This window comes from Lontra canadensis, unplaced genomic scaffold (assembly GCF_010015895.1).
Source record: "Lontra canadensis isolate GAN:19392208 unplaced genomic scaffold, GSC_riverotter_1.0 scaffold154, whole genome shotgun sequence".
NCBI lineage: Eukaryota > Metazoa > Chordata > Mammalia > Carnivora > Mustelidae > Lontra > Lontra canadensis.
In genome coordinates this window covers 1104047-1127208 of record NW_022631148.1, presented here as the reverse complement: position 1 = coordinate 1127208, position 23162 = coordinate 1104047, and the positions used below count along the sequence as shown (strand labels likewise).

The 23162-nt window shown below is 39.3% G+C and overlaps 1 protein-coding gene across 8 annotated transcripts in view; it reads left to right on the top strand.

Annotated features, from left to right (window-relative positions):
* CELF1 (CUGBP Elav-like family member 1) overlaps positions 1-23162 on the top strand; it is a 71848-nt gene that overhangs the window by 5424 nt on the left and 43262 nt on the right. Inside the window, exon 2 of one of the 8 annotated variants that reach the window (XM_032844576.1) lies at positions 11376-11512. The exons of 6 other annotated variants lie outside the window; for them this stretch is intronic. The gene's annotated coding sequence lies outside the window, so the exon portion shown is untranslated. Of the gene's footprint in view, positions 1-11375; positions 11522-23162 lie in introns of those variants that run through there. One more of the 8 variants, XM_032844577.1, reaches the window with a different exon arrangement.

Here is a 23162-nt window from a genome sequence, read left to right as displayed (position 1 = left end):
TGAAGTTTTTCCCCTATGTTCTCTTCTAGGAGTTTTATGGTTTTAGGTTTAGGTCATTTTAACTTTTTTTTTAAGAGTGCAATTTAGTGTTACTAAGTCCTCATCACCACTATTTTTTTAAAAAAGTTTTCTTCATTTGAAACAAAAATTCTGTAACCATTAAGCAATAACACACCATTCTGCCGTCCTTCTAGCCCCTGGTAACCTCTAAACTACTTTCTGTCTTTATGAATTTGCCTCTTTTGATTTCACGTAACTGGAATCAGAGTATTTGTCCTTTTTTTTTTTTTTTTTTTAAGATTTTATTTATTTGTCAGAGAGAGAGGGAAAGAGAGCGAGCACAGGCAGACAGAATGGCAGGCAGAGGCAGAGAGAGAAGCAGGCTCCCCGCCAAGCAAGGAGCCCGATGTGGGACTCGATCCCAGGACGCTGGGATCATGACCTGAGCTGAAGGCAGCCGCTTAACCAACTGAGCCACCCAGGCATCCCAGAGTATTTGTCCTTTTGTGTATTACTTCACTTACATGATGTTTTCAGGGTTCATCCATGTTGTAGCAGGTATCAGGGTGTCATTCCTTTCTGTGGCTGAATTTCTCTACTTTTCTGAGGTCAGGGATGTCTCTTTCATCTTTATTTATTTTTTTAATATTTATTTATTTATTTGAGAGTGCATGAGAGACTACAAGGAGGGGGTGGGGCAAAGGGAGAAGGAGAGAGAAACAATCTCAAGCAGTGTCCTCTCTGAGCACAGAACTGATGTAGGGCTAGATCTTAAAATCCTGAGATCATGAACTGAGCCAAAAACTGAGAGTTGGACACTCAACTGATTGAGCCATTCGGGCGCCCTAGGGGTGTCTCTTTTCATCTTGAGACCTCATCCTCTCGTGGAGCTCTTTCATAAAGGCTAGTGAACTGATTAGAATTCATACTCTTCATGTGGGTTGCCAGGCACGGGGGGATGTCCACTGACATGCAGAACTCTTGAAAATTAAAACATCAGTGTGTGTAACAGTCTATAATGGTAACCCAAGTCATCATTTCTAATTCTAGTCTAATTACGATTTCCAGTCTTTTTTTTTTTTTTTAAGATTATTTATTTATTTATTTATTTATTTGACAGACAGAGATCACAAGTAAGCAGAGAGGCAGGCAGAGAGAGAGGAGGAAGCAGGCTCCCTGCTGGGCAGAGAGCCTGACGTGGGGCTGGATCCCAGGACCCTGGGATCATGACCTGAGCTGAAGGCAGAGGCTTTAACCCACTGAGCCACCCAGGTGCCCCACAATTTCCAGTCTTTGAATGTACATCATTTTCAGACTATTTTGTTGTGTGCAGAAAAAGTGTCATGCGAACGGAAGAAGAGTAAAGAATAGCCAAATTTCTGCCTTTGCTTTGTAACTTCAGTGGTTTTGTTAGGGGTGGATTGATAACCGGGGATTCCATATTGTGTAGAGGTAGGGTTTGTTGTTGTTTAATAAACATAGCATTTAATGGTCTAGTTAGAATAAATAACTAATACTTTCAGGAAAAGAGCATTTTGAAGGTAATCATAAGGCCTCCTGGTTTGTTTCAGTATGAACAAAACTATTGAGTATTCTCATGCATAAAAGCCTTTATTTTTAAGTTGAGCGTCTTCTTGCCTTTTTTTTTTTTTGAGGTTCATAACTGATTTTGATCTGCTTATCTACTTTTCTTCTCTTTGCTTTTTGGACTTAGCCTCCCACTCCATTTTCCTCCTCTCTAGTTATCAAGGGAATTTTAATGCTAGTCCACGGGGTAGGAATGAACTGGAAGTTCTATTCAGTCAGCCATTGTCTCAAAGAACTATTACAGTCCTCACAGTGCTTAACACATGGGACTTTATTTAGTGTCAGGGAGGACATATATACTTTCTCTTCAAACAACATGAAAACATTCTTTTGCTCAAAACTGTTTTTTGATTTTTGGTTATTTTTATAGTTAGAATGTATTATGAAAGTATATTTCAGAAGTATAATTTGAACCAGAGATTAAATCCAATGTAGCTTTTCTGAACGGGACTTCTTTTTTATTAAAAAACTTTATTGGGGCGCCTGGGTGGCTCAGTGGGTTAAGCCTCTGCCTTCGGCTCAGGTCATGATCTTGGGGTCCTGGGATCAAGCCCCGCATCAGGCTCTCTGCTCAGTAGGGAGCTTGCTTCCTCCTCTCTGCCTGCCTATGATCTCTCTCTCTCTGTCAAATAAATAAAAGTAAAAAAACAAAAACAAAACCCCACAAACTTTATTTATTTATTTATTTGAGAGAGAGAGAGTGTGAGTGAGTGCATGGGGGAAGGAGCAGAGGGAGAGGGACAAGCAGACTCAGTGCTGAGCGGAGCCAGATACAGGGGGCTCGGGGCTCAAGCTCAGGACCCCAAGATCATGACCTGAGCGGAAAGCAAGAATCAGTTTAACTGACCCAGCCACCCAGGCACCCCTTTGAATGGGACTTCTCAAAAAGGCCAAGGTTGATTGCTGTTAGTATTATCCTGTATTTTCCTGCATATTTCTTCCTAGAGGTGCTGTGGCAGGCTGAAATGGTCAAGTAAAATAGAAACAAGAAATTTGTTAAAACCTGGAAAATTAGTCTCCCCATAATTGAGATTTGATCTTTGATTTTCTTGTCCTTAAAATGGAAACTTGTGGCTTGAAAGAGTGATGTGATTTGAATGAGATTTATAACCATAGCCTGGGAGGGATAGGTGTAGTGTGACTTCTCTGGTCAATGACCTTAAAAATTGGTACCTTCACTGTGTCACCGTTAACATTTCTGGGCCTGTTTTTCCATCTTTAAATGGAGATAACAACGTGGAATGGTGATGTGAGAATTAATCGAGATAACTAATGCTTAGCACTGAGCAATGCCTGGTAAAGTGTTGATAATGTTATTTTTTTCATCTGTAAAAATGGGCATATATTTATCTCATGAGTCAGTCACACAGTTCAACCAAATGAAAAGCACAGTTAAAATGGTTAGCCAGGGCCATACCTAAACAGGCAGTAAGTAAGTTAGTGTTCATTTTGTTTCCCCTTTTGGGTGTATTTTGTTTCACATTTTCTTTTGTGCTGGCATAAGGGATAAGATTGTTACCTAAAGTCCAATTTGTGCATCTGAAATGTTTTGCTGCACAGGGCATTCTTCCCCAAAGAACCTTTGAGCTCATTGTTCCCTCTGGAATACTTGGGTAATGTGGTTTCCTAGATTCATCTTCACTGTATTTCTCACATGAGAATCTGTTGATAGGAATCTCCTATATTCATAGAAAACTTGAAGAATACAGGTGAGAATATTATTGGATTTGTAATAGGATCACCTGGGTCTCTTTCTAATTAGGTAACTAGTTTTAGGCATGGAGGGAGAGAAAGCGGGTTCTAATATTTAGAGTAGTAATGTAGATGAAAGTTAATTATAATCAGTTTAGTTGCTTGCTTTGTAAACTATGTTGTAGGGAGAATCCTTATTTGAGCTTTGTAATTTGCTACTATTACCATTTACTTGATGAGTTCTTGGTAATTGTAACTTTGTCCTTGTCAGGAAATTGGCTGTTAAAAAAAATTTTTTTTCTAAGATTTTATTTGCCAGAGCATGAACGAGAGCAAGTGAGAAAGAGCCCAAGCAGGGGGTGGGGGCAGAGGGAGAAAGAACACTCCCTGAGCCCAGTGCCTGACTGGGCTTCCAGGACCCTAGGATCGCTTGACCTGAGCTGAAGGCAGGTGTTTAATGGACTTACCCACCCAGGGGCTCCTAAAGTGTCTCCCCCCACCCTTTAAAGATTTTATTTATTTATTTGACAGAGCACTCCAAAGAGGGAACACAAGTAGGGGCAGTGGGAGAGGGGGAAGCAGGCTACCTACCGAGTAGGGAGCCCATGCGGGGCTCGATCACAGGACCCTCAGATCATGACCTGAGCTGAAGGTAGATGCCTAACCACTGAGCCACCCAGGTGCCCCCTAAAATGTCTTTAAAGTAGAGGTTTCCTTACAGAATTAATCAGCAGAACTGTTATATAGTTTTTAATTTCTGCTGTGTAATGGAGGCCATGTGTGTACATGTTCATTTTAAACTTACTTGAATTCCAGAACTGTAAAATTTTTCAAGAATGTTTTATATGTGTCATAAAATTCATATTGACTTGACATTTTTTCTGCTAAGGATTCTCCCAAAAATTTTATCTGCTAGGCCAGAGGGATAAATATCAAAAATTTTTAAGGCATTGAGGCATGGGTGTTTTGTTTTTTTTTCCTTCAGACTGACCATTGTTTTACCTTTTTTTTTTTTTTTTAAAGTACACTCTATACCTGATGTGGGGCTTGAACTCACAACCCTGAGATCAAGAGTCCCGTGCTCTACTGACTGAGCCAGCCAGATGCCCCTGATTGTTTTTTAAAAAAAAAATTTATTATACAGAGAGCATGAATTTTGTAAATATAAAAAGTAACATTAAAATTAGAAATTTTTTTTTCCCCTCAAAGGATGAGAAAACCTAGTTAGGGGAAACTGAGTGCTGCATAAGTTATTTCAGTTTCTAAAATGATGAACTTATATCTTAGAACTTTGTGAAGTTCTGATGGAACCCTCTAGCAGCTGACCTCCCCACTTTAAGGGAAATAGACTCACTTTCAGAACAGCTTTTGGATTGTAATATTTTGATTTTTTTTCCTCCACTTAGAAAATAATGGCAGCAAATATAAGGAAAAATGGTGAGCTCTAGTTTAGAGACTACAGTGAGATCTGATGGATCTCACTTAATTTTAATATGCCACTTTGGGATGTATTCATAGATGCAGAGTGGCTTTAGAAGGAACTGTTCACTAACTCTCTGACCTCCATGGACTGCCAACTCTTCTTTTAACAGCTGTGTTCAGCTTTGACAAAATGGAGTTGAATATCACTTTTGCCCCATGTTGAAACTCCACTGATACTTTATTTTCAAGTTGGGAAATGTCTTTCGTTTGGGGATTATACAAAATGAAGTTTTTTGGTTCCAAAGCTGTTCAGTTTTAGAGTGTTACACTTTTAATTTTGGAAGGTCAGTAGTCTCCATTTACATGACATTGCTACTCTTCAGCAAAAGAATCACTAAATTAGAAACTGTCACCACTTTCTCATTGTTCTTTTACCTTTCTTTCTTTCTTTTTTTTTTTTTTTCCTGTGAGATTGAAGCAAGCTGTCACTGAGACTGGGGGAATGTGTGATATTTGGGCCATAATGTGGGGTAACTAAGTCTACAGTGAGTAGACTGTCTTTTTTAACCCAATATTATTTGGACATCTTTTAAGTTTTTGTTAGTTTGTTTTATACAGATAATTTACTGTAGGCTTTTCCCAGTTTCTTTGTGCTTATAGCTTTTGTGTGTGGAAAACTTTCCTCTTTTCCTCCAGTCCCCTCCCCCCACACTGCCATCACATAGCTTGGCTACTATTTCTTTCTCTCCTGCATGACTTCTGTTTGTGTGATGTTGCCAGTTACCATGCTAGATTGGTGGGATATTACTAGTGAGAAACACCTCTGTCTCCTGTTGGCCGCCTGCCTGATTCTGAATGCTGCTGTCTGAGCAAGAATCTTAGGGGTCTGGAGAGTGAAAGGAAGTCAGGGTAGTGGTGACAAGCAACTTGAAAATGTGTAACTGACATCATCAGTTAGCTGGTTATTAACTGCATATTGAAGCAATACTGTGTTGTGATCATATAGTCACTTTAAGCCGTAGAGCAGGTTTTCAACAAGGATATTTCACTGGAGGTTGTTTATGTGGTAAAATACTATTCCTTAGGTCCGTAGTTCTTAGATGGCTAGAGCAAGAGGAGCAAGCATTGCATTTTTCTTTTGTCAGCCCTTCCCTGCTCATGGTCCAATTTCTGTTTGTCATTTAGTGCACAGTTTCTCATGAAGCTTTTTCTGTCCATCCATTCCAGTACTGTATCGTAGGATATTATTTAGCATTTACTAGACACATTTTTTCATTTCAGCAAGATTTTTAAGCTTTTTTGAGCATGGAGATTGCTTTACTGCTTAGTGTATTATATAACTTAAAAAAATTTTTTTTAAAGATTTTATTTATTCATCTGTCAGAGAGAGCACAAGCAGAGGAGCGGCAGGCAGAGGGAGAAGCAGGCTGCCCGCTGAGCAAGTAACCTGATGTGGGACTCGATCCTAGCTAGGACCATTGGATCATGACCTGAGCTGAAGGCATTCGCTAAACCAACTGAGCCACCCTGATGTCCCCCCAAAATTTTTTTAAAGTAAGCTTTAGGCCTAATGTGGGGCTTGAACTCAGGACCCCGAGATCAAGAGTCACATGCTTTCCTGACTGAGCCAGCCAGACACCTTGTGTATTATATAACATTTGAGGAGTTAGGCACATAGTCCCTACACTAATTATACTCTGTGACCTAACCCTCCTTGTAACAGCTTATTGGACCAGAGGTAGACGCTTAACTCAAGCAGGGCAAATCCATTCTCCTAGGAATTTGAGGTTATGACTGAGATTTAAGTCTGTCAGTCTGTCTTTTTTTTTTTTTTTTTTAAAGATTTTATTTATTTATTTGAGAGAGAGAACATAAGCAGGGAGGAGGGCCAGAGGGAGCCCAGTGCAGGGGGCTCCATCCCAGAACCCTGGGATCATGTCCTGAGCCGAAGGTAGATGCTTAACCATCTGAGCCAGCCAGGCACCCCGAGATTTAAGTCTTTAGAGAACAAACAGATAACCTAAAAGCATAGAACATGAAACATAGGGGCGCCTGGGTGGCTCAGTGGGTTAAAGCCTCTGCCTTCGGCTCAGGTCATGATCCCAGGGTCCTGGGATTGAGGCCTGCATTGGGCTCTCTGCTTAGCGGGGAGCCTGCTTCCCCTTCTCTCTTTGCCTGCCTCTCTGCCTACTTGTGGTCTCTCTCTCTCTGTCCAATAAAAATAAATAAAATCTTAAAAAAAAAACCAAACATGAAACATAATCATGTGTCAGGAAGCAGTAAAGGCCAGTCTGCAAGGAGGGATAATTAAGTAGATTCATCCTGAAAGAAGTATAGATGAGAAATGCACTTCTGGAGAGAAAGGCAGCCATCTGCATGCAGACTAGAAACCTCGATGCTTAAACCCTTTCCGAGTATGGCCTGTTGTACTTTCTGCCTTTGGATTCTTTGAGATACTCCGGTATCCTTTCAATTCATTCCTTTTTTTTTTTTTTTTTTTTTTTTTTGCTTAAGCTAGGTTGAAGGTTTCTTTTAGTTACAACCAAAAGCTTTGAAAAGAGTATAGAGCTCTGTCTAACATATCTTAAATTCATTTGAATTTTAGAATAGTCAGGCCTAGGATCATGGCTCTTTGGAAGATTGCCCTTTGTCCCCAATATGCGTCCCCCACCCCCTGTACTCCCTTAGGCTGCTTGAGGGCTTGGCTCCTCTGTCTGTGGTACAGATTTCCACCTATGTTGTAGCTTTTGGTTTATAGAGCGCTCTCTGGTGCTTTGCCAAATCAAGATTGAGATTTTCTTTTTACATGTTTTAAATGATTGTTTAGTTTATTTAGTTTCTTTGCTTAGATTATTCATTTTTTTCAGCATATGTGACTGATAATAAAATAATAACTGGTATTTCAGATAGGTACTTAAGGTGAGTCATCATTTTAAAATAATTTTTTGTGAGGCATATGGATTAAGTTCTTTTCTAGTTGAGTAACACGTTTGTTTTAGTTCCTGATTGTTTCCTCTTAAGGAAGGTTGATGGACTTGAATGGGATACAATAATGTGAGTTGAATGGCAGTTGAGACTTTAAACAAAGGGTAATGGTGAGTGGCTGTGTGCCCAGTTGATGGAGTCTGTCTGGTCTGGGCTCAGTTAGTAACTTCATGAATGATCTGTAATAGGAGCATCACAGTGGTGTTTTTCTCTTTGAGAAATGTTAATGAGGGAGAGAGGGAAGATCTGAGAAAGATCTTAAGTTTAGGCTTCTAATTTTTTTTCTTCCTGTGATCATTTGGTATTTATTAAGTTGAAGGACTTTATTCCAGAAAAACATAAAAGTTAGCCTGTGATGTTAAGGAACAGGAATTAAGAGACTAGAGACAGCTTTGAAATGTGGGTTAGCATACAACCAGGAAGAAGTGAATTTGCAGGGTAGAAAGAACTGGAAGACATTATTTCACAATGGAGGCCAACCGAATTGTTGTGACTGTGTACCTGACTAACCAGTGCTGCCCCTTCATGGAGTGCATGTATGATATTGAGCTTAATGCTCTGCAGAGAGGAAGTTTTATTGTCCTCAGTGGTATTGGGCCCTTGTACAAAGTAGAGACTTGATAAATATTTTTTAAATATTCCATGTTTGGTTGAATGGCACTTTAATTTGTTTTGAGACCGTTCAATACAGAGGAATAGGAAGAAAATCTTTTAAAATTGTAATTCTAAGAATTTCGTTTGTTCACATCATTGTCTTTTGAAGATAATCAGTACTTCAAGGAGTTTTCTGAAAAAAATGTAAGCAGCTTCCCATTGAAAGACATTAAGTTGGTAAGATTTGTACTGTACAGGCCTTTGTGTACCTCTTTAATCTTGAAACCTCATATTGTATATTGGCTGAAAAAAATCAGAAGGCTCCTAGACAATCCTGATTCTGGCTGTTTTCTCTAGCTCCAGAGAATAAGAAAAGGGGAATCTGATACTGCCGGCAGCCTGTGCTCTCTTGCTTTTCTGGGCCAAGAAATGCATTTAAAAATAAAATCAAGGAAATTGTAAACCAGTAGTAAAAATGAATAAAGCACCCAGGAGTTTGCTTCCTCTCATGTCCTGTGGCCTGAGTCTTTTTTCAAGCCTTTAGGCTGGTATTAAACTAATATGGCAAAACTGTCCTCTGGCTTTGTCCTTCTGTACTTCCCCTTTAAGATTTACGGGAAATAATCATGGAAAGACACCATGTTTATTATTTATTTGTTTTTATCATATACTGTTTCTGTTTAATACCCTCTGGATACATTTACAAGTGCAATTAAAAAAAAAAAGCCTGCACACTTCTTTATTGAAATCCAGTGCTATTTTTATTTATTAATGTTCATTTGTCTGGTGTAACTTTGCTCTGGCCTAAGTAAAACCTAGAGAAAGACTTCCTTCTGTTCAGGAAGCATACAACTTAGAAAAATGTTTTCTTTTGAATTCTGACTGCTCCGACTTCTATGAACAAACCAGATCCACAGATGAGTTTGTAAACAATGTGTTTTCTTAAGGTATCTTCTAACAGAATGGGTCTCAGAGGAAGCTGAGTGGCAGCACACATTTAGCTGGGAGTAGCAGTTCATCTCCCTGACATATATCCCCTTTGTCCACACACAGCAGTTTTGGAGGCAGGCTTGGAATTTAAATGTACACGTCTCTGTTCTGGTTCAGTTTGTCTTATTTAATCCATTTTACTTACTACATTTTGTATGCCGATATATTCTAATATAATCATATAGAAACTTGCTTTGGAGAACTCTGAAGTCTTGATGGCAAAAATTCTAAATATATTGTAAGCAAAATGGTGATCTTGAAAGAAATAGTATACATAGGTCACTGAAACTATTGAGTCTGTATTTGTTTTGTGAATGGGGGAAGGTTAAGACTTGAATATATTTAATTCTTTTGCAAGAGAGTCACTAAACAGTTTCTAATATTTCTTCAACATTGTATACTACATGATAATATTTCTTGAAGATAGCTTGCTGAAGAAAAATTCAATCAGCTTTCTGAATTGCGAGATCCAGAACATCAAAAAATGCTTTGGACAAAAAAAAAAAAAAAAGGCCTGCTGGATCCACCCCCAGGAATCCTAGTGGGTCCCCATGGTAACAGCCTCTTTGCTTACAACTTGTCACTGTGTAACTGTCACTGGAGTTCAGAGAAAAGCCAGTATATCAAGAACTGTGCGGCATTAACTACTCCTTGATAAAATGCTCTTGCACATTTGAAAGGAGACAGAAATAGACAGTTAAAGGTTTTAATTTTTGTGTTCCATTAATTAGATGCTTTAAAAAGCTGCCTAATTATGGTAAGGTGCAGCAGTGGGAAGGTGGGCAGGCATAGGAGGAAGCCATAGGCTCAGAAGGTTAGAATCTTTAGAGATTTTTCTTCTCTAATCCTTTCATTTTGCAAATGAGGTAAGTGAAATGCCTTACTTAGGTTCATAGAAAAGCAGAAGCAAGATTCCAGCCTAGGCCTTCTAAATTTTCCAGCATAATGTTCTCTTGTCTCTACTCACACCCTGCGTTTACTATGCCTCTACTTTTCATAAATGAAATCTCAACTTCTGAGGTTAGGAAAGGACCTTAGAGGTTATGCAGAGAAACTTTATACCCAGCAAAGGAGTCCCTTCTGCACCATCTTGGGCACGCAGCCTCTGCCTCTTCCCTCAGGTGGGGGTTATATCTTCAGTTAGCAAGAACCCCACTGCCTGAGTTCAGAGAAGATAGTTTTATGTGGGAAATTTTAAAGCTTATATGCTTTATTTTTCTCCTCTAATAAAATAGCAGTTGAAAACCAGACCTGAATGTTTTTCATTAACCTCTTTAGCTCCATTTAAGTCTTGCTTGTCAGTCGTGACAAGGCAGATAATTCTTTAAAAGAATTATGTCCTGCCTAAACCCTACAACTTTGAAAAGGCAATGCCATATTTGGAACAAGCTTGTCTTCTAATGGGTGGAAGGGAAGAGATTGATAAATACTATATTCAGCTTAAAGTATTTTATAAGATGCTAAATAAGATGAAATTGATTGTAAGCTAGAGTATCAAAAGAGGCCTCAATATATTTTAAAAGCAAAATCAAAGCCAGATAGGCAAGTGGGTTTGTATTTTTGTGGTGCATTTATGAATGCTTTTGTATAGCGTAGGTTCACTTACATAAAGTGAGTTTTGGGTTCAGAACCAACATTTTTAAAGCAATTATTAATCACATATGCCAAAAAAGCAGTTTCTGGTCTGTTTTTTGGATGTTCTGTTGCTTAGTATGCCAGTCATCAAATGCCTTTGTCAGAGAGGGTTAGAGCTTTTATTTCACTTTTCCTCTTTCAGAATTGCTTGAAAGGTAGTTATAGGTAAACATCTAAGATTATAAGCTTCAGGGGTGCCTAGCTGCCTTAGGCGGTGGACCATGTGACTCTTGATCTTGGGGTCATGAGTTCAAGCACCATGTTGAGCCATAGAGCCTACTTAAAAAAAATTATTAGCCTGAGATTTTTTTTTTAAATACCTTTTAAGAAAAGCACACATGCATATTTTCTAAGATATACAGAAATGTTTTCAGTTTCTCATAACACAGATATTTTTTCCTCGAAGAATTTACCATACCTAAAAATGGAGAATTTGGCTCCAAGATTAACTTTTCTTTTTGTCTTACCAGAAAATTAAAGTGAAAATGCTGTTGGCAGTCTTTTGCTGTCTTGACTTCAACACAGTAGAGAATGCTATAATGAAAATGTGGCTGAGTTTTTAATATTCTGGAATTTCATGACCACCAGCACTTGTTGTGCAGCCAAGGTAATTAAGGTAATCAAATACTTTAGTCATTAGTAGGTATGTCCTGGCTCTTAAAAGAAATCTCTGATCCTAACTTTATGCCCTGTGCCCTTTTCCTTTTTACTCTAAAACATACTTATTCTGGCTCTTAATCTGACCAGTGAATTTTTCACATAAAAGTTCATTTGCACAATTTTTCTTGATGAGAAAATATGCCAAATTATAGTGTAATGAAAGAAATTGTTAGACTTCACATTGACAGGGGAGGGACGAGAGACAGACGGGTGGGATGGAAGAAGAGAGATATGGTTGCGTCCTTACCATTTGGTAGACAGGAAAACTTGGGGTGTTAGGAACTTCACAGAGAAGAGTAACTTATTTAGGGCATCCAGCTATTAAGTAGTAGCACAGTGCTGGTCTACCAGTCCACACTGCAGATGCTGTGCTCTTTTCCTGTACTTTTAATTTTTTTATTTTTAAAGATTTTATTTATTTATTTGACAGAGAGAGCACAAGCAGAGGGAGTGGCAGGCAGAGGGAGAGGGAGAAGCAGGTTCCCTGGTAGGGAACCCGATGCAGGGCTCAATCTCAGGATCATGACCTGAGCTGAAGGCAGATGCTTAACAGGCTGAGCGCCGCCCCCCCCCCCCCCCCCCCCCCCCCCCCCCCCCCCCCCCCCCCCCCCGCCGCATCCCTTCCTGTGCTTTTCTTACTTTTTGAGGCCCAGTCTCATAGCAGTAATGAAATTATTTTTGTAGCTACTCCTTTTCAATGTGGTAGTATAATTTTTAACCATTAAATCAATGTTGTAAATTCAGTATCTCATTCTAGAAGTTCTTAGGTTGAGAGAGTTATGAAAGTGGGCACATCTATTAACTGCCCTGATGTAAGGTATTTTTTTGTGTACCTTAACTAAACTGTTTACCTGTTTCTTTACCGAAAAATGGGAGTAATCTACCCGTAACAGAAGTGGCATGGAAATGTGATTTTAAAGTAGGTAGCATTCACAGCATCCTCAAGTCTTTCTAAGGAAATGCATGGATCATACTGAAGTTCCTATTGGCAGATAGGTGGAGGTATCCCTCTCATGGGTCATTTAAGAGATCAGAAAAGTGGATGTTACAGCTTTATTTGGTTCCCTAGTGAGACATGATGTGTCATTAAAGATTGTCATCTCCTCCCACCGCCCACTTTTTAAAATCTAGTCATTCTCTCCCAGCTCTCATGCCCTGCAGCCATTCTTTTGGCTCTGATAATTACTTGATTTTTTTTTTTAAGATTTACTTATTTGTTTGAGAGAGAGTGCAAGGGAGAGGGAGAAAGAGAATCTCAAGCAGACTCCCCACTTAGCATGGAGCTCTGTATGGGGGCTTGATTTCATGACCCTGAGATCATGAACTGAGCCAAAATCAAGTTGGGTGCTCAACCCACAGAGCTATCAGGTGTCCCAGGAAATTACCTCTTGATTCTAAGCAGCCACAGTCCATGAGCTCCTTGAGAACAAAGAGAAAGAGAACCCTGGTCTCTCCAGGGGGCCTTTCAGTCGATGCCATATTTACCAAGCAGTCTGTCTGGTCTGTGACCATGTCCTCTTTTGTCTGGGCCCACATGAAAGAGTGTCCCAAATGCTATCTTGATACATATCCTCACTAGCAATCTTGTTTTTTTAAAGCCTCCGTTTACAGGTTGATTCACAGTAGGGGAGTCATGTTCAGAAACTTTTTCCGATAGCCTGAATTTTCTTGTCTTTCATCTCTGCTTCTATTTATGTTCTTGGTACCTCTTCCTTGAGCTTGCACCTTCTGCATAGTTGACTCTATTATATCATCTTTGGGGCTGCAGAATAAAGTTGGAAGATTTTAAAGTTAAAGTTCCCAGAATAATGTAGTCGCCCACATTGCACATATGTCACATTTTGAGTTTACTAGTTAAGCCTCTAAATATGTGCTTTATATACAGTATGTGCAGTGTGATGACTTAGGTTGCTATGAGAACCTAAAAATTTTAGGCTTAAATTGTTCAGCAACAGACACATTTTCCCCTTATTGTCTTAGATGGAGGCTGATTTCTTCTTTTGTCTAATACACCTTTTACAAATTGAGATATTAGGCAGTGGCCATTCTCATATATTGTCTCTTGCTAACAGGATGGGTAGCTTCTTTGATTGCCTATTACCATTCTTCCATGCTCAACTTTTTTTGCTCTGTGCTTGTCTCTTATTATTTTCTTTGCTACAGGATAGAATTAGAAGTAGGATATTAGAAGCTTTACCTTTTAAAAAAGTGCACCTAATATGAGAAGAACTATATAGTGGGAAATCCCTAACACATCTGAGGAATTCTGGTCTCATGTTAAGCCTCCTGAGATGAGCTATAGTGGTAATGTTTGCTTGAGAACCTTTTTTTTTTTTTTTTTAAGTATTATAATGCTTGGAATACTGAAAAAATAAAATAAAATTAAAGTATTGTAATGTTACTCTGTCATCTAAAAACAATTCAGGTTTAGTTTGAATCGAAATACGTTATTTTGAGTAATTTTTGGCCAAGGTAACTTGTTTATTCTTGACTGGGTTTAGTCATGAGGACTCCCTTCTTTTTGGACCAGGAAGTACAAGAGATAAAAGGATGTTAGAAGTGGAACATACTGTATATTGTTTAGTGTTAAATCTATTTTGGGTCATGGACCCCCTTTTGAAAATCTGGTAAAAAGTTATGGACCTATTTCCCTCTAAACAGAAGTAAAATAAGACTGTTGACCCTTGAACAACGTAGAGATTAGGAATGTGCTGACCTGGCACAGTAGAAAACCCACTTACAACTTTTGATACTCCAGAAACTTTACTGATAGACTGCTGTTGACTAAGAAGCCTTACTGATAACATAAACAGTTAACACATATTGTGTATATGTATTATATACTGAATTCTTAAAATAAACTATAGAAAAAATGTTACTAAGAAAATCATAAGGAAGAGAAGATGCATTTATAATACTATACTGTATCAAAAAAAATGAAGTAAGTGGATCTGTGCAGTTCAAACCCATGTTCAAGGGTCAGCTGTGCATAAATTTACATATATATGTAAAATTTTGCACATAATATAAGGGAGTTTATGGAATATCCATGAACTATCCATGAATTCTGAATCCTTAGATACAGACTGCTGTTGTACTGTTTTTCACTTGAGGACATGGGAAATGAGAAAGAAATGACTAGTGCAAGGCCACACTATAGGTGTTTATAGTCATTTTGATTTTGAGGTTATACTGTAATCACCTTGGTATGTACAGTTGTGGTCTTTTGCGTTGTGTTCTTTATTTTTACCTCATTGTGCTCACATAAATAACCTCAGTAAAGTATGTAATAATTAAAGCTGTGCAGCATATTAATTTCATAATAAATTACTTTTGGGGAAGTCAAAACAGGCTGCTCAGAAAAACTAAATACGTTTAAACCACTGTATATAATAAAGAGATTTTTAATCTCTTAAAATGTTGAACACTTGCATGTCTCTTTTGTTGGACATGAAAAGTGCCTCTGGTGCCTCTACTGGAATCCTGATGTGTTCTTTTTTAGTATATTAGACAGTGTAGACAAGGCTCTGCCTTGCACTAGGAGATCTAGGTAGTGGGATTGAGAGGTCAGGTGTGCTGTCATTTAGCATTTTTGTTCATAATCACTACCTTACCTACAAGGGGCAAAGGAAAAATGTCAAAATTCCAAATGGTTAGTTTGCTGATAAAATATTAATTATGGCGGATATGTTTTTTCTGGATAATTTGAAGAGTTTTCTTAAGTTTCAGAGAAAATGCCTTCCTGGGGGGCATCCTAGTGTATTTGTGTATTTATGCCCCATAAGCTTGGGCTCATGCACACATATATATCAGACAGTTCAGTGATGGGAAGGAAGAAGGCAGGGGCTCTGTTCTTTGGAGCTCTCCTTCATGGCCAAATGACTGGCAGTATTTTGTAATCAAAGATCTCAGAGTATATCAACATCAACATTTTTTTTTTCAAGAGAGCATTGGGTGGGTCAAGGGGCAGTGCGGGGGAGAGAGAGAGAGAGAGAGAGAGAGAAATACCATCTTAAGCAGGCTCCTGACCAGTGTGTAGCCTGTCGCAGGGCTCAGCCTCAAGACTCTGAGAGCATGACCTGAACCAGAATCAAGAGTTGAACATTTACCCGGCTGAGCCACCAGGCACACCCCCCCCAATCCCCTTTTTCTCCTTCTTTTAAAGGTGATGTAAAATTCCCTCAAAAGGCTAGGCAGAGATATCTGAGATATAAGAATATGATCTTGAAAGTACAGTAAGAGAGATGTTAGAGTGGATGCTGAGTTATGGTCTGAATTCATTTCTCTTTTTTTAGAATATATTTTCTCTGAAGTCGGCAAAAACTATAATTTTTTTTTTAACTTTACAGTTTTAAATTACAGACTCAAGGAATTTCAGAAATGGAGGGACCTTAGAAATCATCTAGTTCAAATACTATAACCTCATGTTTAAGATAATGGTGGGTGCCCTTAGTGGAAGTGCTGGTAGGTGGGACTTGTGGAAGAACATCTAGGTCTGTCTGTCCTGATTTTTTCTGAATTTGTATAGTGTTTATGGCTGGTACCCCACACTTTAGCACTAGTCAGATGCTATCAGCCTTTATTATCTCATGTATTAATCTTGCCTCAGGACTAGGTATTAAGTGTTGGGAGTCAGTGATTATGGTTGTTTGTACTGTGGCCTTTGTAAAACAGAATAAGACAGTACTTGGTTAATACTCAATTGATTCATTACAAGCTACAGTAGGGCATCCTTTGAACCAATCAGCCATGCATTTTTTTTAATCTTGGAAGAGCTCACTCTGGCCAGAAATTGAGCTTTTCATACACTTCACATTGAGATGAATCTGGATGAATGGTTCTAAGCAAAGTAATTTTTGGAAAATAAATATTTGGCTTCTGATTATATGAACCAGCATCTTGGGAAATTACGGTTTTAAAAATTAAATCAGAGGAGCGCCTGGGTGGCTCACTTGGTCGACTCACGATTTTGGTTCAGGTCCTGATCTTGGGGTCATTAGATCTAGCCCCGCACTGGGTTCCACACCCCGTGGAGGAGTCTGCTTGAGATTCTCTCCCTCTGCCCCTCCCCCCTAAATAAAAAAATAAATCTTTTTAAAAATTACATGAGAATTTATTTTGACTTGTACCATCTGCTGTCTCCTCCCCCACCGCCCCCCCAAAGACCCTAAAACATAGTCTTAAAGTTGGAATGAGATCTTGATTCTGAAAACAGCAAAGGGCCAGTGAAGGTTAGAGTTGTTCACACAAATGGGAAATAACCTTTTTTCTCACGTTCAGTTTAATAATCTAAATGATAAATTAAGCCTCACGGCTCCTGTTGATCTGGTGAGAATCTGACCTAGTAAAGTTTCACACTGTCTTTCCTGTTCCCATGCTGGGGGATTCTTGGTGTAAGTGACCGAGATTATTGGGAAGTTCCTTGACTGAAATAGAATCTCTCATACCCTTCTTCAAGTACCAGCCTGTGTGTTTCTGGTTTTTGTCTGGAGCATGTGAACAGAATGCATGTGTGTGAGATAATTGGGCTTTTACTAATGGCCCCCTTTCAGCAACCATGTATGGGTAAAGCTGTTCAGGTCCCTGCTCCTCCCTCTCTGAGCACGGAGCAAAATCTGTTCTGCTGAAGCTGCTGTTCCACTTTTCAGCTTTCTATATTTGTACAGCAACAGCAGGAGCAGCCCACTAGCTAGGCGGCGTAGCTGCCCTGTGCACCCATATTGGCTCAGGCCTGAGCAGGGCATGCAGTTTGTGTTCTTACGTGCGTCCATCTGTCTGTCTGTGTACATTTCTGTGGAGGACTGAGGTTTTCAAGTGAAAGAGGTGATCTGTTTGTCTTTTCTGTTTTGTCAATTTTTAAATTGTAGAGAATGTCTCAGGATCTTGGGGATGGGACAAGGAGGCAAAATTTGTATTATTTAATGAAGTATGTTTTAGGGAGGAAAGCCAAACTGGTAAAAATATAGGGTCAGAAATGGTCTTTGGGTTCTCTTAGAAACTTACCTTTTCAGAGAAATAGTCTTTTTTTTTTCCTTTTATTTTTTACTGATATCAAAAATCAGTTCTTAGGGGTAGAAATAAATTCCTTGTTTGGCACACAAATTTCCTGATACAGAATTTGAGTAGAAAAGACTGAGACACCTCCACCTCCTTAAGAAAGGATTTTGTACACATCTTTTTGGAAGAGGGTGTAGTAAGGGCTAAGTCACTTAACGCGGCTCTTTGCTGGGAAAGCAACTGTGCAAAGTGCCCTGTTTTGGGCTTTGTAGCTAGTGTCCTGTGCTGTGTTGGGCGGATTCAGAGTGCTTTGTAAAGTTTGGCCTTAGAGAGGGCTTGCAATGTTTTTTGGTGTCATGTCTATTTAAGGAATAGTAGGGGATGTGACATGTAGACAGATTTCAGGCTATTTTCAAAGAGTATTGGTTTCGTTACTCTGTTTTTAAAGGATCACTTTCTTGGTTTGTTATGAGATACTCTATGTAGAAATGAATTCTTCACTTTTGATCAACTTCAGTCTAAATTTAAGTTTGTTTCTTTGTTTTACACTTTGCTTTTACTCCCCTCCCCCACCATGAGTCATAAGCATGCAGAGTTGGGAATAGAACTTGTCAGCTGAGTAAGGATGAGACAGTTCTCTGCACATATTTGTTTGCTGTGGCCGATGAAGAGAGAAAGGGACTAAATGCTGGAGAAACTCAGTTCCCTGAGGCAGCTTTTCCCTATGGCTGTGTGGTATGCTTGGAGAGTTCGTGTGACTATTTGCTGATAGATTCTGGCTTTGAATCACTTTAGGAATCTGTTTAGTAACTTGTCCATTGTTGGCTTTGGGCGTATGTATTTGTTTAGAGTTTGAGACCTGATGAGGAGCCTCTGGTAGGTCCTGCATACTTAATGATTTTCTAAAATTCTGTTGAGTGTGGCTTTAAATTGGCTTTACCCTCCCTTTCTTGGCAACTCTTGGCCCATCTCACTTCACCATCCTGAGGGTTTCCCGTTTATACTATGAATCACTGTGCACCCTCTGTAGGGGCTGTTGTTGGAGATTAAAATCAGTGGCAGCTTTTTGATTTTACAGCTCAACTTCAGTAAAGGACACTGGCTACCATGTCGCAATTCCTGTTTTCCCTTTGTTTTTGATATTTTAAAAAATATGTATATATCATTTCCCTGGTCTCCTTTTATTTTATATTTTTTTCAATGCATGTATTTTGAAAGCTGCCACAATTTTTGGAGGGTATGATGGAGGTAATAAATGTTTACAAATAAATAAGTAAATGCTCTTAGGACAAGTGGTTCAGGGTGCCTGGGTGGCTCAGTTGTTAAGCCTCTGCCTTCCACTTAAGTCATGATCACTGGGTTCTGGGATGGAGCCCCACATTGGGCTCAGTGGGAAGCCTGCTGCTTTCTCTCCCACTGCCCCTGCTTGTATTTCCCTCTCTCGCTGTATCTCTGTCAAATAATAAATAAAATCTTTAAAAAGGGAAAAAAAAGATGTTCAGTATTTCCTAATGAAGATTATGCTTAAACTGGCTGCTAACAGTTATAGTTGGAGGTTGAAGATGGGTCAGCCAGTCATTGCTTTCTTACTTTTTTTTTTTTTCCCCCTTAAAGTATGCTCCACTCCCAGTGTGGAGCCCAACATGGGGCTTGAACTCACGACCTTGAGATCAAGGCCTGAGCTGTTGAGCAGGAGTCAGATGTTTAACTGACTGAGCCACCCAGGTGTTCCAACAGTCCACCTTTTCTTTCTTATTTATTTATTTATACGATTTTATATATTTATTTGACAGAGACACGGTGAGAGAGGGAAATACGAGCAGGGGGAGTGGGAGACAGAGAAGCAGGCTTCCCACTGAGCAGGGAGCCCGATGTAGGGCTCCATCCCAGGACTCTGGGATCATGATCTTAGCTGAAGGCAGCTGCTTGATGGCCGAGTCACCCAGGCGCCCCAGCAACCCACCTTTTCAAAGATTTTATTTATTTATTTGACAGAGAGAGATCATGAGTAGGCAGAGAGACAGATGGTGGGGGTGGGGGGAAGCAGGCTCCCTGCTGAGCAGAAAGCTCCTTGTGGGACTTGATCCCAGGACCCTGGGATCATGACCTGAGCTGAAGGCAGAGGCTTAACCCACTGAGCCACCCAGGTGCTCCAGCCCCCCTTTTAATAAAAAAATATTTCTGTAGAGTCTTAGGTATTCCATTCTGTAAAGATGAAATTATCTTGTTAAAGAATAAAACTTTGGGGACTCCTCCTTTTTCAGTATAGGCACCAGCGTTAGTGCCTGTTAATGATAGCAAACATTTATTGAGCACTTTGTGTGTGCCAGGCGCTGTTCTAAATGCCTTATGTACATAAATCCCTCAATTCTAACAAATACCCTATAAAGCAGATACTGTCATATAGATAGTTTTCCAGGTGAAGAAGCAGGTATAACAAAGTTAAACAGTTTGTCACTGGTTTTCCTGGCTAGTAAGCAGAAAAATTGGGCTTATAAAGTGGTGGTGTGACTCCAGTGTCTGAATGTAGGGCATGTTATAAGGTTTATAGTAAATACTTGTTTATTAATTTTATTAACATATATGGAATATTTGGGATTATTGAATTATGAATTAGTCTAACCCATCTTAATTTTAGAATTTCCTTATGAAAATGATTATGACTTTGGTTTTGCAGCTTTCTGTCAGCTAATTCATTTATTGATGATAAAAAGCTACAAAGCAAATGGCAAGTTCATGGAGTATCCCCAGAATTACCAGTTTAATCTCTGCTAGTGTCTGCCTATTTACTGAAGATACTGGAAGCAGAATTAACTTCAGCTTCTTTAACTCTTGTTACCTGCACTTCATATCATCAGGAGTTGTCTTGATGGGGAGTATGAGAAGCGGGGGTGGTCGGCAGGTTTTGCCTCATCCATTAACTGATCTCTGTGAGTGTAACACGGTGATAGGGAGATCTGTTCAAAAAGAATGATGATGGGAGAATTATTGGTGGGCTGAGTAATTTCAGTGGAGGGTAGCAAAAATGTTACTCTTTCCTAGACAGTGTGATTGAATAGCACAAAAATTTGAGATAGACGGGGAAATAGGAGTCGGGTCTCCTGAGATGTTTTAGTCTTTCTCAGATTGATGGCAGATTTTCCCTTGGCATGTACGCTTTTCCTTGGATGTATGCTGTCCTTTGTGGTTCTTGTTCTTTTTTGTGTGTAAGTCATGTTTTCTGAACAAGACTAAAAACTCATTAAGGACAGGGATTGGGCCTTTTTTGTTGACCTCTCTAGTTCTCAGTGTATATAGAGGATGTTTTCTGTATGTGTTTTTGATTGACAGAGCTCCCATTTTATAAAGAGCTTGTTTTTTAAAAAATGAAGTCAAAGCACTGACAAGTTTAATTTTGTGGAACAGTGGGATTTTTTTTTTTTTAATAGTGATTTGAAGGAGGTGAAGATCATATAAATGGATATTTAAATGTGAGGAACACTTTTAGGAGCACAGTTCAAGAGTGATGAAAGCATGATAATTGAAGTCACTTTTTAAAAAAGTGACAGTATTAAGGAGATATTTAGAATTTGCCCGAGGGCTGTGTATCCTTTGGGATGAATCAAGCTATGTGAAACTGATTGGCTGAAGCAGAGGTGTAAGTTTTGTATTCTCTGGCATATAACCTAACCATCTCAGAAAGCATCTCCACAGCAAAGTTGTTTTGTAGGATTGTGGTGTTAAGAACAGAAAGATTAAATAAAGTTTACTGCTGTTCAGCAAAACAAGATAAACTTCCTGAGACAAGACCATATGGAAGTATCCTGCTTGAGTGCCCATGTGTTTGGGGTGAGGTTGGGGCAGATGGTACAGGCAGGGTTCTTGGCTTTTTGGTCAAGGGTTTGGAGATGATAGAAGGTAGATGCTAGGTGCTGAGGAGAGGCTGTTGTATGTCGTGTGTATTGGGCCTGTCTGCCTAAGAGTTGGAGTGAGCTCAGTGAAATGATCTTGATGTTTGGGTAGTGTGGGGGTAAGATAAGGGGAAAGGATGACTTGGAGTGATACCTGCAATTTGATCTTAACCTCCCTCAGGGATTAGGGAGGGAGAGACAAGATATGGTGTGAGAAACAAGATTCCAGATCCCTGGCCTCTTCTGTTCTCTAGAGCCTTTAAGTACAATATTGCAGGACTGTAGGATTTTTCTGTTTAAGCTTGAAGCTGTTTTGATTCCTTTTTGAGATACTAGGCCAAAAGCTGTATTTATAGAACTTGTTTTGACATATTATCTCACCCTGTCCCTTGCCTTTCTTATTGGAAGCCAGCTAATGTTGCACTCTGCCTGGCAGGAAAGGTTGATTGAAGAAAATGTACACATAGATACACAGCTGAGTGATTGAAAATAGCTCCAAACTTTGTAAATAGGCCAGCCATAAGGTTTACAGTCCAAGCTGTGTGAACATCAGTTGAGTTGCTGGGATAATTTCAGGTAGTGTAATGTCCTTGCCCCACTCACATGTGGTGTGGATGCTGCTTTACCTGGACAGTGGCTTTTTCCACACAGAAGTTTCAGACAGAGCAGGAGAAAATGCAAAACAAAGTGTTTGTTTTGGAATAGAACAGGAGTTGGGATTTTTCTTTACTTTGTTCCTCATAGTTTCAAGTTTTCTTTAATAGTTTTATTTGTAGAATAGGTAACATCCATATTCAAACAATTCAGCCAATATTCCATTTCTGTAGCCTTGTTAACAGTTTCTTTTTTATTCTTCCAGACCGATTTTGTTCCTGTACAAGCCATGTGTAATTTCTTACTGTGTAAATATAATCTTGATCCAGTGCTTAATGTAGTGTATTGGAATTGCCTTAGTCTCTTTTATAGCTGAGGCATTCCATCACAGTGCAGCACCCAGCTGATGGACATGTATGTTTCCAATTTTTGCTAATATAAACAGTGTTCACATTAATGCCCCTTTGCATACTTTGTGTACATCAGATACAAGTGTATTTGAAGGCTGTATTTCTAAAATTGGGATAGCTGGATTCGTAGGGCATGTGCTGTTTTCAGTATTGAGAAGATACTTGAGATCCTTTTTTGTATCTTGCAATACTACCCACTAACAGAAGTTACTAGTGGACGGAAAGATCTTAGTGCAGTGACAGTCAGACTGCCACCCCAGTTACTTGAATGAACATGAATAACCTGAAATGGAAAATTTAAGAAACCTTCTTGGGACAAGTTTAATGATCAAGTCCAGCAATCTTTATTGGTGAAGAGGCCGATTGTCCAGAGTAGGGAAGTCCAATATCTTTTTTACTCTCAGAATGTTAGTTTTACCCGTTTATGATCTCTGCTGATTAGAAAGACATTTGTGGTCTGTGGCTTATTCAGCCCTCTCTTAAAACAACCCAGATGGATACCACGAGACCATTTAGTCATCAGAATTAGCTGCAAGTAGTTGTGTTGTCTGAGGTTTATTTTTTTATTATTACTTTTAAAGATTTTATTTATTTGCCGGGGTGGGGGATGGACACAAGCAGTGGGAGTGGGAGAGGGAGAAGCAGGCTCCCCACTGAGCAGAGAGCCCAGTGCGGGGCTTGATCCCAGGACCCTGGGATCATGACC